The sequence below is a fragment of the Biomphalaria glabrata genome, chromosome 1 (genome assembly GCF_947242115.1).
Source record: "Biomphalaria glabrata chromosome 1, xgBioGlab47.1, whole genome shotgun sequence".
NCBI lineage: Eukaryota > Metazoa > Mollusca > Gastropoda > Planorbidae > Biomphalaria > Biomphalaria glabrata.
Genome location: NC_074711.1, coordinates 90044434 through 90061902, shown reverse-complemented (window position 1 = coordinate 90061902; position 17469 = coordinate 90044434). Strand labels below are relative to the sequence as shown.

The following is a 17469-nucleotide window of genomic DNA, read 5'->3' as shown; positions in this document are numbered from 1 at the left end:
AAAATAAGTAAAACAAAAACACTGCCCATGATGAAATATTGTTGTGTTATTCTGATGAAATATTGGTGTGTTCATCTAATGAAATATTTGTGTGTTATTCTGATAACTCTTTGAAAGATTGATTTTGTTTCGCTTTTTAAACCAGAGTGGCTGATTTATTCACATTTACATACACACTTGTATCTACTGATTATAATATGGAAAGTTTGCAGTAGTATTTAGTATAAAAATTCCAATCCCATTATTCAAAATCTACAACTTAGAGAAGTCTATAGACTTGTGAGGAGCAGATTAAGTTGAATAAAATTATAGGAATGAGGTACATTTTCTCACACTGATCTTTGTATTTTATAATGATGGACTTATTGGAGTTAATATGGTGTCTTTTTATTTACAGTGCCTTGTACAACTGAAGTTATTTATTTCTTAGTCTGCAACACTTTTCATAAATAATACTTCCAAAAAAACTAAGCCTAACGATGTTCGCCACTTTTTCTAGAGAACAATGTTTTAGTCTGATTAATTACATTGATTGTTTAACTCCCTTTCCATATAATATTTAAAAAAAACACTCTTCTTTTAGTAGGCAATAATGGAGATTAATAAAGGACTAGATTGAAACACAAGAGGCAAGCATGTAGGCCTTGAGTTTCATGTCAAAAAAACAAACAAACATGTAGTCCTTGAGTTTTACGCCAAAAACCAACAACAAAAAAAACATGTAGGTCTTGAGTTTCATGCCGAAGTGTAATCTAATAAAGGTAAACTTTCATCTGGGTCGTTAGACCTAATAAAAACACAAGAAATCTTCATTCAGAAACCTAGAACCCAAGTATTTACTTTCATGCACAATGTTCAATATGAAAATATTATTTTCTCATTAGATTCTTTTGCTAATATTTTTTTTTGTCTTTATTACAGTTTATCCTATATTATGATAACCGTATTAAAGTAATTACATTTTGATAAAAGTTACTTTATCTTGATTAGTTATTATTTTATTTATTTTTGGGCTACACTTTATAATTGACACTTCCCTTGATGGTAAGACATGCTTCATATTAGCTGCTTTAGCTTCATGCCTATGTTACTTTTGAATCCTGCCTTATGTACTTTTGATTCCTACCTTAGCTACTTTGGCATTTCTGATAGTAATAAGTTGTTGAGCAATAACAGATAAAACTTCAATATTGATTCGGTTGAACTCATCAAAACAGCACCAGGCCCCTGACTGTGCTAGCCCAGAGAAGAATCCTCCCATCATCTGGAAGAATACAATGGAAATTGAAACTATCAGTTATGTTAAAATAACATAAAATTTTAACATCTAATAATTGCTCAATAAAACAGTATTTAATATAGCTGAAGAAGTCAAACCATAGAGCAGTGATGCCCAACCTAATTCGACCTGCAGGCCATTTTAATTTCCGACACTCGTGTCGCAGGCCACATAACTGAAAAAGTAACAAAAATAAATGCAGAAATGAAATTGACATTAAACTAATTTTATGAGAAACCCATGGATGTAGTACTTACATTAACTAATGGGATATTTGAATTTTTTTTTCACGCATCGAAAAATGGGTTTATTTCTCTACTTCAAATGTGAGCAACATTTTAGCTTTTCCCACCGACCCATTTTCTTGTCTCTTTGTGTTAAATATTCCCATCAATACCGCTATATTTGTTTCATAATGCTGTTCATATGCTGTTTTTTTTTTTGTTAAACAGCCACACTTTCTTTATAAAACAAATATGTTGGCTTATTATCATGTTCCGAACAAAAAAAGTAAAGATCTGTTCACTTTTTCTGTTACATTTTACATCTAAGTGTTAAATGTCATGGTACCAATCCATTAGAAAAAAGAGAGAGCCCTAACGTAGGTAAAGTTACATTTTTCAACCTTTTTTTTTTGGGGCAGAAGGTATGGGTGATTATCTTAATTTGGTTTCAGCGGGCGGATAGAACCACGCCATCTGGCCCGCGGGCGGTACTTTGGGCATCACTGCCATAGAGTAATCATTATCATCATTGACAGACCTCTGTCCTAAGATGACTATAGCTATCCCATAGAGCCTTCCTTGTTAGGGCTATAGCGCCAATGCATACTATGTAGAACCTGGTAGTTCCAGTCTTTTCCATTTAACTGGCTAGGTCAGCTGAGATCATTGCTACATCATTGCTGCTACATCATTGCTGCATTGCTGCTACATCATTGCTACATCATTGCTGCATTGCTGCTACATGGCTGTTCATTGAGTGTCTCTCTACCACTTCTCTACACATGGTGAAGTCTAGATCTATGTCCATGTCTTCCCAAGCATTTATATGCTCTTCTATTCGTTATTGTTACGATCTCTCCTCTACTGCCCAGGCTCTCTTCAAACTGCACCACACGACACAACAAACTCAAAGAACCTCACAACTCATCAGGGCTCCAAAGTAACAGTAGCAATTTAATTTCAAATACATTAGAAATACTGTACGGTTGGCAACAACATCACACTAACTGTCCAAAACCTAGCCTAGCTCCGCCTGACTTCACACACCGTCTGTCTCTAACTTCGCCTCGTCTGGTCACATTGTGAGGTAACGTGAAGTGCAGTCTTTCTAACACACTCACTCTTATATAGAGTCTCTACCGGCCTTCTAGAATGGGATGGAACGTTCTTGGCCACTCAGAATGATCACAATCGCCATGACTTGCGTGCGTAATATTTACACACAGGTCGTTGCCGAACTTGCGTGTACTGTCACTGGTCACAGTTGACCGCTCATCCTGCACTGGACTGTGGCGATTTGAGTAGGCTAAAAACACACAGCACTACCCCCAACTGTGTCACCACCAGGTTTACAACAATATGATTTGATGCATTCTGAAAGCTTCATTTGTACATGATGATCACACCTTTATCATCAAGATAGTTAAGCAACTATTTTCTTTTTAAAAGTAGGGATCACCACAAAAGTTGTTGTTTTTTTTTCCTTTTGATCACATCCACTTGGCAGAGGTGGGGACTTGTTTCACATACATTGACCATGTTTTGTACTCAGAACGCATGTATTGTAGACTTGCATCTTTTTGGGGTGAGTTTTAGTTTTATCAGACTTGTGAGCCTAGTCTAATGAAAATGGAAGCAGCCTTCCCTTCCAATAGCATATTAAGAAATACATGAAGTTTAGAACACTAGAGCATCGCCAATAAAAACACACACAAAAATATAAATCTAGAGAGGATTAATTTACTTCTGTTATAGAATTTATTTATCTTAAAATATATTGTGTTATATAATTATCTAAGTCACTGAGCCTTGTGGAGTTATATGTCATTCAGTTTTGTAGTGTTTATGTCACCCAGTCTCATCAGTCACATGTCTGTATGTAAGCCATTAGCCATGGTGTTTTTCAATGAAAGTAAGCTTCTCTATACCATTTAGCTATGGTTTGTCTGCCCCTCAGCCATGGTGTCTCTGCCTAAAGGCAGCACGGAAAACCAACTCCTAGATATCCCCTCCCCCCCACCGGTCCACAAATGAGATTGGACCAAAAGCGCTCTGAGCATGCTATAAGCATGAAAGTAGCGCTATATAAAAGCTATAATAATAATAATAAGTCAATGAACAATTTGAACTAAATATTCAATATTCACTAATTCAAATAAAGTCTTTATAAAAGAAACATAATTATATTTAAGGTCCTAATCACCTTATAATCCAATTAAACACTACACACCATATAGCCAAAGCTTTAGCCAAATCTTTAGTTGTTTCAGTCTTTCCAGTACCAGCTGGACCTACAGGTGCTCCACCTAGATCAAGTTGTAGGGCTCCCATAAGGCAGAGATAGCATCTGTCCTATGAATGAGCAATGTGGCATGAATAGAAAACTAAAGATAGAGATGGTTGCTGTTTTAATGCATAAACTAGAAAGATGAAACTTATCCTTCTAGGAGGGAGAAAAAATTTTGTCAATGTCTCTATGATTGTGCTTTGATTGTGCTTATAACTATTTGTCAAAAAGTAACATCTGGCATCACTTACAGATTTTGAGCTCCCATTCTACTAGATTACTAATGAATAAGGTACTAATATGTTAATCATAAAATCTTCAGGCTAGTTAAGCAACTGAGAATTTACAATTTAAAAGTAGGGATCTACACAAAAGTGGTAGCTGTTTTTTTTTAAACTAAAAGCATTGCTATTAAGTTTATTTAAAACTAAAGAATTTATTAGCAATTAATTCTGTTGTGTTCAGTAAATTTGTTAAACGTGTTTGCCCAGTTAATAATCATTGATGAAATGGATATGTCAACTTAGTTATTCAATTATTTATCTTTTTAATTCAATAGAAATATCCACTTGAATCCTCAAATAGTCAGCTAGGCATGTTCTGAAAATTAGTCAGGTCATGTCATATTATTCAAATGTTTTATCCTGACATTAATTCAAATGTTTTATCCTATCAATTGATCAAACAAATATGCCTGTCACTTGGAAAAATATAAATAGTCCAACGATACCCATATCAATAAACTTACAGTCAGAGGTGTAATCACTAGTCTAGGACAGGCTCCAAGGTACTCATAGCCATAGGTGTAGACAGCAATTGACATTCAGACAACACAGTTATATCTGAGTTGTTTTTGCCATTCAAAACTTAAAAGTTCTGATACCTGTCAACACAAGTTTTGTTGTTTCTTCATTTAACAAACAAATGAAAGAAGGCCAAAGAGATTCATGAATCTAGTAGATCAAAAGAAATGCCACACCAAAAAACTTGGCTAAAGAGATTTTAAAACTGCCAGCAGCTACAACTTACAACTTGAAATATATATAAGATATATTTCCTCTAGATTGTAAATGTTTTGAATGCACATGCAATGTTTCCATTCATGTGCAGAAAAGAAAATGTTTTTGTTTTGTTCCTAGCATTATACTGATCCCCAGAAAGATTTTTTATTTATATGCAGATGATAATGACACAGACCTAAAGAGACTAAAATGAGTCCTATAGTTACAAATGTAAAAGAGGTAAAGCACTGTGCTACATTTCATCACCATTACCGAAACTATTCTTTATTTTTAAAAACAAAAAATTTTCCCAAAACACAGTTTGTAAAAGCGAAAGAATGAAACTGTAACTTGTGATTTTCCTTTCTATCTTTTTAAAAAGAAGATCTTGTGTTTATTTAAACGATGTTTTTCTAAATGCTCTTTTTTTTTTTGACCATGAAGTCTTGAGTGCTGATTAATATAGGCATAATTAACCACATTTGGGACAATTAGGATTTTGTCTTTTTTACAATGGATTACCATTTTTAAAATTCCATTTGACTGATTAATTTGTAAAGCTTTGATTTTTTTTCAGACATACTATTTTTAAGATATTAGCTATAGATATTACATTCTAATACAAGATTTTAAAGCTTTTGGTAATCTCAGGGCTGCATGTAAAACATTTCTGTTACCTCAAGGGTCACACAAAATGGTCTTTCTTTTTGCACAGCATGGAGGGATAGATAGGGTACTTGGGGCACTATAAGGTGTTGTCATTACAGATTTTACAATGAATACATTTCATTTAAAAATATTTTTAATGCACATTTCACCAGTCATCTTTTAAGAAGAGGTCTTTGTTGCATGAAGCAATATGTATTTTCTAATGATGTCAAAAAAATTGATTTAGCCATCAAATGGAATTTAATAATATTAGGAAGATGAAAAAGTTCAATGTCAAAAAATGTCTGACCTGTTTTTTCACCATTTCTGAAATTATGTCCCGTGCATGAACATTGATTGTAATAAGAGCGCAGAGTGTAGCTCGTGCCAGTTTAGGAAGTTCTCCTCTCACTGCCCCAGCTAGAAGATTTAACTCCTGTTGATAGAAAGTGATTTTGAAAGTACTGATATATTTTAAGTGCTGATACATAATGGTAGAAAAGATAAGTTTTGTGAAATATAAAATCAAATAAAAATTTTTACTGTAAAGCTTCTTTGTTCGAAGTCCCTCATTCCCCTGATAACTGTTCGAGAGTCTCTAAGAATAGCTGTGACATCACGGGTCCACATCATTTGACATATTGTTAGAACAACCTAAGAACAGAATTGATGTTGAAGAACAATGATAAAAATGGTTAGCTCTATCATATACAAAAGTCTGAGATCAATATGTGTCTGAACTCCAACATAGCAGCAAATGAATTCATTAAGTTTTTCCAAAGCGTAGGACAAATACAAATTAATGAAAGTAGAAATAAAGATGTAAACTCAGAAATCCAAGATAAAATTAAAGAAAACAATCCAGCTTACTCCTTGGGAATGACCACTAATCTTAAAATGAAGGAACTAGATGAATCCCTAAAAGTCCTCAAACCAAAACAAGCCCCGGGTCCAGACAAATTATCAAATGACATGCTTCTTTACTTGGGTCCTCAAGCCAAAAGAAAACTGCTACAAATATTCAATGCTAGCTGGAAATCTGGCAGAATTCCAAACATCTGGAAAAAAGCCATTATGATCCCTATAATAAAGCACGGCAAACCAAGAAATAAACTGGATAGCTACCGTCCCATCATCCTCACTAGCTGTACTTGCAAACTGATGGAAAGAGTGATAAATAGAAGGCTGACATGGATCCTTGAGTCAAATAACCTACTCACTGAAGCCCAGGCTGGTTTTAGAAAAGGCAGATCAACAGAAGATCAAATTGCCTTCATCACACAAGAAATAGAAGACGGCTTTCAAGAAAAGAAACCAACAACAATTGTGTGGGTTGACTTAGAAAAAGCATTTGACAAAGTCTGGGAACAAGGTCTCTTGCTCAAGCTAATCCAGCATCACATATCCCACAGAATGTACAACTGGATAAAGGAATACCTAAATAACAGAAAAGCCTTAGTTTGCATGCAAGGACAAAGAAGCCACACAGTGGGTATAAAAAATGGCATCCCCCAAGGAGGAGTCCTATCCCCAACAATTTTTCTAATATTCATAAACGATCTAAATCAAAACCTACCCAAAAAAGTTAAAAGCAGCATGTATGCAGATGACCTTGCCTTAATTAGCACAGAAGAATATGTAGGAACATCGAAATTTCGATTACAAGATGCTCTTGATAAACTCAATAATTGGTCCAAAGACTGGGGCATGTCCATTAACACAAAAAAGACAACATATACCATATTCTCACTGTCAACAAAACAACAAACAATAAAATTAACATTAGATAAGGAAGCTTTAGAAAAAAATGACAGCCCTACTTATCTTGGAGTCACCTATGACCCGAGACTAACCTGGAAAAACCAAATAGATAAAACACAGAGTAAAGGCATCCAGAGACTATCCCTCTTGAAAAAATTAGCTGGCACAGATTGGGGAGCTAATCACAACATCCTGAAAAAGACCTATACCAGTTATGTAAGACCTGTACTAGAATATGGTGCCACAGCATGGGGCTCAGCAGCCCAAACCAACCTAAGAAAAATAGACAAGGTTCAAAATATTGGTTTAAGGATAATGACAGGAGCAATCAAAACAACACTCATTAGAACTATGGAGGAAACCGCTGCCCTGATCTCTCTGGATGAAAGAAGAGAAATAAAAATCCTTTCCCAATTCACTAAATTGGAAACCTTTGAAAGGCACCCACTTAGAACAAAAATCCACAAAACTGGCACAAAAAACATCTCAAAAGGACCAATTTCATACAGGAATCTCTAAACCTAAAAAAGAAACACCAACTTGAAAAAATTACTCTGGAATCCTCGATACACTATAACGAATTTCCACCCTGGGACGAAAGCCCTATTCCTACTATAAGGGACCATATTGAAAACATAAAAAGAAAATCTGATTACAGACCAACAGAGCTCAAGGAAATAGTGAACTGTTTTCTACATACCAATTACCCTAGCAATCAGTGGATCAGAGTTTACACGGATGGCTCATCCCATAAAGCCACCACAAATGGAGGAGCTGGAATACTTATCGAATGGCCAGATGGAGGAAAACTAGAAAAATCCATTGCAACTGGAGAGCTCTCTGACAGTCACAGAGCAGAAAGGGAAGCACTAGCACTAGCTGCTACCATGCTAGCAAATCATCCAAGTTCCCCTCACAGTCAGATTGTCTTGCTAACCGATGCAAAAACAACCCTCCAAAGCTTGCAAAACTCTGATTCCTCTTTTATTAAAAACCTCAGAACAGCACTTACAAAGCTCAACAACAAGAGCAAAAAAACTGTTATTCAATGGATATTAGCCCATATACAACTAGAAGGAAATGAGAAGGCTGACACACTCGCCAAGAGTGGGAGAACTAACTCTCAAATAAACTCTGCACTCTATCCAGAAGAAATGAAGAAATTAATTGTAAACAAAATAAATGAGAAATGGACGAGCTCTCATCCAAATCACAAGAAAGATGAAGCTTACTATAAGCTATTCCGACAAAACCAACGTCTAATCTTTCTCAGGACCGGACACAACAGAATGCGACAACACATGCACCGGAAGCTCAAAATTGGAGCCAGTGAAATCTGCCCATGTGGAGTATCACCAGAGAATGCCGACCACGTCCTCCAAAACTGCTCTCTTTACCAAGAGGCCCATATAAGACATTGGCCCCAAATCACCCCAATAGAAAGAAAACTATATGGAGAGCTCCCTGATTTGGAAACCACCGCGCAGTTCATCTCATGTATTGGTCTAGTGATATGAACACTCCAACATAACAATGAGAACGATGAAGAAGAAGAAGAAGAATTAGTTATTAAGAGTTACGAGCAAAGTAATCCCTCTTACAAAAAAGGAGGGATTGTCTTTTTTTTTACAACTTTTTTTTATGTTACTTGCATACTTAGAATGAGAACAATACACTGACCTAGACAAGAATAGTGAAAGAAAGAGGGACAGAAGGAAAAAACAAGAGAGACATAGAGAGAGGACAATGGAAAATTCAAGCTAAACTAAGCAACAAGACCTAAAAGACAGTGGTCTATGTCTAGCAGAATAGAACAAACTAAATGTTGATGACTAGCGTACTGATTAACTATTGATAAAGATTTCATCTCATATTATACTGACTACATGTTTGTGTAAACTCTTAAAAATTTCAATACCTCAAACTAGCTAGATCTAACATGGACTCATTACTTTTTTTTTATTTAAATACACAAAACTTTATTCTTGGCTAGTGGTCTATGTTCTCCTATAAGGTTGTTAAAGTTTGACATTTAATGCTGAGGTTGACTGAAAGAAAAACCAAAGTCTTTGAGAGAATAGAACAGAAAAATGCAGGGTATCAAATACCAGGAAAAGAAGACTGGCTGGCAAAATGGAGGAGCTCCTCAATACTGTGAAGAGATGAAAGCTGATGAACTGGTTTGGTCATATTGTAAGACATGACTCATTGCCTAAAATCATTCTTCAAGGTACAGTGGAGGGAACATGAAGAAAGGGTCAATCTGGCTGGATAACATAAAATAATAGATCTTAATATCCTGCTAAGAACACCTGCTGATGAGGTAAAGTGGAAGCATTTGGTTATGTGAGCTGTCAAAGTACCCCTAGACCAAAAGTCAAGGGACAAATGAAACGAAGTGATAGGGAAAAATGAATGACTAGATTAAAGCACAAATAGAACAAATAAACAACTAGATTAACACATTAATAGTAACTACCAATACGTCTATAAATAACAAGAAACAGGATCAGTTACTGATAATACTTTAGATAATGTACCTCCAAATACTTCCAGTCATGTAACAGACCAATGGGAAATGAGCTAATGTATCCAGGAACAAAGCGTCAGGCCTGAAACATTTAAAAAAAAACAAAAGGCTATTATTAAAATATTCACTTTATTAAAAAAATGCTAAAAAAATTTTGATAGACAATACTAATTCAAGATATTTCTTTATAAACCCATACTAGTAAAAACAACTAAAAATGAAAAGATGTGACACGAAAAAAAACTACTATATAAAACCTGGGGATTTTTAGGGCACCCCGGAGTCCACCCAACTCTAATGGGTACCTGAATTTAGTTGGGGAAAGTAAAGGTGGTTGGTAATTGTGCTAGCCACATGACACCTTTCTTATTAATTGTTGGCCAAAGAAACAGATGACCTTAACATCATATGCATCAAGGTCTGAAATGGGAACTTTACCTATTTTTTTTAAGACATGAGAGCAGTTGGAGAGACTCGCCCAGAACTGAGACTCCTAAAGGAAGATGGTTGGTAGCCTATGCCACAGACAAGACAACAGGCAGAGATGAGATGATGAGACCTAGGAATTTTTTTTATTTCATTGCCTATACTTATAAAAATATTTTATTATACTTACTGGTCTTCAAGTAACACAACTATTGGACTGAAAGCATATGGGTCAATGGAAAATCACAAGGGAATGATAAAGTTGAATATTCCTCCTGAAGCATGCTCTGCCAAGAGTTTAACTAACTGGTTAAATCACCTGGTGGCATTCTTGTAAGCACAATGTGGAAAGACCTGACAAATGAAACACAATGATTGGATAACAAAAGTACATTATAACATTGATGTGTAAGTTGTTCAGAAACTGAACTTTATATGTAGTGTAGACCAAAGTTACTGCCCTTTGATAAGTTTAATTTTTTTTTCAATCAAGAATTCAACATTGTTATCCAAAAACATCACAGAGATAGATGAACCAGTATTTCTTCTTCTTCTAGCCAGCTTTAGTGCTGCTGAGCTGTGAGCTCTTTTGCAGACTGTGCCAAGGAAAAAAAAGTGTGCTGTTTTCTTCAGTTGTTCAGCACTGCCGTACATGGTGTTGGTTTTATTGGGCTGTAGTGGAAGTAGGGTCTGCCTAAGGTGGATTAGGGAGGGGCATTCAAAGAGGATATGGTTTACGGTTTCAAAGGGGTGGGCGCAATGTCTGCAAAGGGGTAGTTGTGTGGAGTTCATTTTGCTCAGGTGGTAATTTAATAGTGGTGTGTGTCCTGTTCTTAGTTGGAAGATTGTAGATTGTTCTTTGCGGGGGAGGAAGTTAATACTGTCCAGTTTGTTAGGAGTAGTCATTTCTCTGTACATGGCTCTGCCTGTGTTTCCTGATGCCCATTGGTTGAGCCACTCCTCTTTGTGATTGTTGACTAACATTGACCTTAGGGTGAGGTAGTTAACAGGTCTATCTGGTTGTTCCATAGATGAACCTACCTTTGATAGCTTATCTGCCTTTTCATTTCCCATGATGTCAATGTGTCCAGGGATCCACTGTAGCGTAATATTGATATTTAATTTTGATATCATCTGGTGGATTATCACAATGAGTGTTGTCAATTCTCTTGGGCTGTTTGAGGTGCTGCTGTTAAGTGCTTGCAGAGTAGATTGGGAGTCTGTAAAGACAACAATATCTGATGGTGGTTGCACTCCTTCATATAATTTGTTTTCCCCTGTCTGGAGTGCTATGGTAATTGCCTCAATTTCGGCTTGGAAGTTTGAGCAGTAATCACCACAGGGTGCGCTTATCTCAAAGTGTTTATTTTTAGGGAAGACCAGGAAGGCACCAAGACCAGCATTGATGGTAGCTTTGAAAGCCGATCCGTCTGTATAAATATGGATAGCTGTTTTTTGATAGCTTTCGATAGTTTCAAGCGTGCCTACTTTGAGCTCCAGTGGATTTGATTCTTTTGTTAAGGTGTTATTTAGTAAATGTGTTTTGATGGTTGGTTGTTTGTAGTTTAGTCCGGGTGTAATGTTTGAAAACCTGGTAATTTTTTCTCTTTTATTGGGTAGGTGGTGTTTTAGGGCTAGTTCGTCAGTAAGTTGGATCAGAGTCCTTTGCTTTTTTTGGTTTTTCCTATTTCTCTGTGTTCGTAATTTATTAGGATGATCGTCCTCCAACCTTCTGTATCTCTCAATAGCTTCTAATGCTGCTCTGTTGCGCCTTAACTTAAGAGGTTCAATATTGGAGTCTATTTCACAGGCTGCTGTGGGAGTAGTTCTCATACCTCCACTAATTAGCCGCAAGGCTTGGTTTTGGATTGTATCTAATGATGATTGATAGGTTTTGTTGGCAGCTACTTGTATGGAGAGACAGTTATCCATTACAGATCTGACATATCCAGTGTATAACTGTCTTAAGGTTTTCTTTTCAGCTCCCCAGGATATTCCTGCTAGGTGTTTTATTATGTTTAATCTTTGTGATGCCTTTTCTTTTAAATCTGCCATAAAGTGTTTTAGAGACAGTCTTTGGTCTAGTTTTACACCAAGATATGTTGGATTTTCTTCTTTATTTATTGGCTGAGAGTCTATTTTTAGGATGTAGTTTCTTTTTGCTGTTTTGTTGCTGTGGCTAAAGATTGAATAAACTGACTTTTCTTTTCAGTATTTCCATTTTCCATAATTTTGAATATGTGGAGATAGTTGTGAGGGCTCTATTTAGTTTGGATCTAGTCAGCACTGGATGTTTCTCTGTAGTCCAAATTAAAAGGTCATCTGCATAAAGTGCCTTATTGACCGAAATGAAGTCCGGGAGGTCATTCATGAAGATTAGAAAGAGAGTGCAGCTAAGGGCTGAACCTTGTGGTAGTACTTCTTCCAAACTTTTTTTACTAGAGATGGCACCTTCGAGTCGGGTTTGAATGGTTCTGTTTTTTAAGAATGCCCTGATCCAGCTGTACATTTTTCCATGGATGCCCATTTTTTTCATCTTCAAAAATAGACCTTTTCTTCACACTTTATCATAGGCTTGCTGCAAATCTATAAATACTGCTGTAGTGTGCTTGTTTTCATGAAACCCTTCCACTGTGTCCTGGATAAAATGAAAGAGGTGGTCTTCTGTTCTACTTGCTTTCCTGAAGCCAGCTTGTGCATTGTGGAGTGAGCAAGTACTTTCTAGCCACCAATAAAGTCGGTTATTGATAATTTTTTCTGCCATTTTGCCAATGTTGGATGTTAGAGATATTGGTCTATAACTTTTTGAGTCTCCAGGTGGTTTATTTTTCTTTAAAATGGGTATTATGTTTGCGGTTCTCCATTCCTGTGGTATGTCTCCAGTTTTCCATGTATGGTTGATAAAGTTAAGTATACAGTTTTGTGCCTGTGGTCCTAGTCCCCGAATCATTTCATTTGTTATTTTATCGGGTCCAGGGGATTTTCTTGACTTGAGGCTTTTTAGGGCAGTATTGAGCTCATGTAGAGTGAAGGGAGTGTCAAAGATCTGACAGTTGACTGTTGGAGCTTTTTCTTCTTTCTTTAAGATATTACTGAAGGCCTGGTCCAGTTGTTTTCTTGGCTTTGACTTGTTAATGCTGGCAAAATATTTATTGAAGGTTTCAGCCTTTTTAAGGTTTTCTGTTATTATGTCGTCAGTGCCTTTTATAGGTTGGGGGTTTGTTATTTGTATGAACCAGTATATGACACATTGTTAGCAGGAAAAACATGTTTTGTTATTTTACAGTATTTTTTTAGACCTACTATTATTTGACATATTATTTATATTTGCATTCTTACTGTACTATCTTATGCCCTACAAATCCAGAATTTTTCTATCTTTATTAGACAGAGTATGTTGGAGTATGCATTCTAATACATCCTAATTATCTTGGCCATAAAGTATGTTGTGAGAGACATAAGGTTATATTATAAGTGTGCTTAGAAAAATTGAAGCTTTCGTCAGAGTATTCATTTTATATGACAGGGTTGTTAGCCCTGCGCACAACCGTCTGGGGGAGTGAGCCTTTTGCCTCTATCAATAGCTGCCTTTTATTTTTGTGTAAGCTGCTCTAACCCTTTGTAGATCCCTCCACATCCTGCAAGGCAGCAAATTTGATTTTGCTTCACCAAGGGTATGTTATATTATGAGAGTGCTAAGAAAAATTGAATTTTTCAAAATAACAACTAAGATCTAAGTTTACCTTTCCCAATTTCCCCATTCTAAGCAGCACAAAGATCTTGGTTCTAGCCTGATGTGAAAGTTTGTTTTGCCAAAACCTGATGACATTGTCATGGGGGGATGTCAATTGTTAATCTGAAAAAAAATATTAAAAATATATATATATAAATATGAAAATAGAGACTTTATTGTACATATGTCCTTGTTGGAATGAAAAATGTGGAATGCGGAATATACACGCATTAATTGTCTGTCATCATTTGGTCATTACAACAATGAAATAAAGAAGGCTACATTTAGACACCATATTTCAAGTTGCTAAGAACTTATTGTATTTGCCTATGATTTTGTCTACCCTGACATAATCTAACCCTTAGTCCCAGCTGTTTCATGTCTTTGAAAAATGTTTGTTGTGAGTTTGCCAAAGACTAGTGATGCTCAGTTTCCATCATCATCATCACTCCTTTGAGTTCCTCATGGAACATAGGGCCTCGACAAAAACATGCCACTCTCCACAGTCTCTTGCTAGTTTTTTAATGGTTTCCCAGCTCTTACCGGTCTTCTCTGCTTCTTCAAGTACACTGCGTCGCAATGTTCTTTTTGGTCATCCTCTGAGTCTTGCTCCCTGGGGGTTCCACTCTAAGGCCTGCCTAGCTCTGTTGCTGGTATCTTTTCTAAGGGTGTGACCAATCCATCTCCACTTCCTCTCTAAGATCGGCACTTCTATATTTTTCTGTCCACTCATCTCCCACAGTTTGGTGTTTTCTAATTTGTCATACCAGTGTATTTTTTAGGATATTTCTCAGGCATCTGTTGATGAAGGTCTGTATTTTTTTTTGTTGTGGCTTCAGTTGTTCTCCATGTTTCAGAACCATAAGTAGGACAGCCTTGACATTAGAGTTAAAGATTCTTAGTTTAGTCTTGTTTGAGATGTGAGGAGATTTCCAGGTTGGTTTTAACTGTGTAAATATCTGACGCGCTAGATGCACACCTGATGCACATACCTTGCCGTGGTGTGACAGCTTGAGTGCCTCAATGACCCTCAGAGCTATACCGGCGGGAGCTCATCACTCCTGGCAGGTACTACCAAGCCAGACAGGTCTGCTAGGAAAGAGGCCAGACAAAAGGTGCATCCCCCTTCCCGGGACACAGGTATTGTTTGATAGGCTAACAACCTGTCCATTGAAAAAATAGTGTTATAGAAACCAGAACAAAAACACAAACACTAAACATTGTCAGAGGCGAAAGTAGAGCTCCACAAAGGAGACTTATGAAGCTATGCAGGGAAAGTCGAACGAATCCTGTGAGGCCGACCACTCTACTTAAACCAATGAAAAAGAAACACTTCCTTATTCAGAAGGCAGCATTTAACTTGGGAACATGTTTGTTTGTAAAATGTTTTACTTATTTCGGATGTTCCTTCAGAGTTGAAGATAATTACTTCCTAGTCCAAACCTCCCGCAGGACGGCGGGGGATGGGAGCGGGCAGGGTTTGAACCCGGGACCATCGATAAGTCCGAACGACAGTCCAGCGTGCAAACCGCACGACCAGGCAGCCATCCATGGAATGTCCGTACTTTACTAGAACCAGGTAGATGTGCACAAATTGCAAAGGAAATGGCCAACTACAAACTACAGATCCTGGGAATGAGTGAAGTTCGATGGAACACATTCGGTGAAACAAGACTGCAATTAGGAGAAACCCTTCTCTTCTCTGGAAAGGAAAAAGAAGATGACTTACATGAAAATGGTGTAGCACTACTACTAAACAAGGAAGCTTTCAAAAGTCTCAGTTTCAGAACGAATAATTAGAGCAAAATTTTTGTCTAAGTTCAAAAATGTTCATATCATTGTGTGCTATGCTCCCACCAACCTTGCAAGTGATACCGACAAAAATACATTTTATGACCAACTGCAAAGTATAGTTGACAAAATGTTTTGATCTTCATGGGAGACTCGAATGCCAAAGTGGGAAGTGACACAGAGAGAGAGAGAGAAAAGTATGGGCACCCTGGGACTTGGCATCATAAATGAAAATGGAGAAATGTTTGCAGACTTCTTCACATTTAATGAATTAGTTATAGGAGGCAGCATTTTCCCCCACAAAAAATGCCACAAAGTGACATGGGTTTCACCAGACAATAAAACAGAAAATCAAATCAACCACGTTACCATACGGCGGAACTGGAGAAGCACATTACTAGACGTTACCGCTTAGCCACCGTGCCTTCAGCTGAGGCTTGTGGGAAGTTTTTTGTGTTAGGGTGAATAGATTGTGCAGGTTTTCCCTTATAACCCTCCACATCATACTGTGGAAGTCATGACCACCTGCAACCCTGCCATATCCTAGAGGCCTCTGAAGTTTTGTGGGAGAAAGACGAAAAAAAAACCTGCATGTCATTTGCCAACATAACCCATGATTAAAGATTACTTACCTCAAGCCTTTCTTTATCATGTGGTAGTCTAACTATTCATTTGTGTTTGTTTTGTTATAAGTTCTATGCCATGAGAATCAAAGCGAAATAGCTGACAAAATTAAACTATTTTGTTATTCAATTTTAAAAAATTTAGCCACATATCTCTTTGCAAGTTGATATGATTCAATCTTCTGTAAAATGACTCCCAAGCTGAGGTTACCTCATCAAATCTGTAGTAGTTTTGTTATTATATAAGAGGCTTAAAGTACAACTCTTTTAAAGTGCTATTAATGGTCCTATATTTAAGCAATGGCCTCACCTCTAAGTTAGGATTACCATAAAACTCATTCAGGAAGTCTATCAGGCTGTCAAGAGATAATGTTGTAGAACAGACAATCACATGCTTCTTGATCTTAGTTAGACCCAAACTGTAGTCTCCACCACAGTTAACTCTTTCCATGTATGTGGCTAAAATTCCTTGAATCTAGAATGGATTTATAACAATGAACCAGTTAGAAGAAATGAGTTAAAATGTTTAAGTTCCATTGGAATATTTGTAGTAAAGTAAAGTATCCCTTTACTTAGCTAGATTGGGAGACTTGAGTATGATTACATGGCTAGGTATAAAAACAAAGGCCAGGGTAATGGTTAGAATCATAAAAAGTTGGCCCAGCCAAATGTCAGGGGAAAATTCTCCATATCCAACAGTGGAGAACATGACAACAACAAAACAGAAAGACTCAAAAATTGTGAAGTTTGTGCTGCTGCTTCCTCTCTGAATGTGTTGAATAGTGCAGTATACTTAAGGGAAGGAAATCAAGGAGAAAACTTCAAGTTAACTCAAGTGTCAACTTATTTATATTTATGTTTATTACTGACAGAAAATAAGGCAAGCTATTGACTGTAGAAACTGGGTCAGAGAATACATGGTCACTTAATTTTAACTAATCATATATTCAAATAAACTCATGTAACTCTATCAAAAACTTAAATTTATAGTGCAATTTCTAGGCTATATTTTACATTCTGTAGCACTATATGGCTATACAGTACATATATTTCACAGTATACAGCACAATACCTAGGCTATATCTAGGCTACAAAGCACAATAATTAAATATTAGTATATAAATCTATATATCTAAAAATATATATATATATATATTGAATTAGAT

The 17469-nt window shown here is 36.5% G+C and overlaps 1 pseudogene; it reads right to left on the bottom strand.

Annotated features, from left to right (window-relative positions):
* Positions 1 to 16778, bottom strand: part of LOC129926690 (dynein axonemal heavy chain 6-like) — a 75188-nt pseudogene extending 58410 nt beyond the window's left edge.
* Between the last annotated feature and the right edge of the window lie 691 nt (positions 16779 to 17469).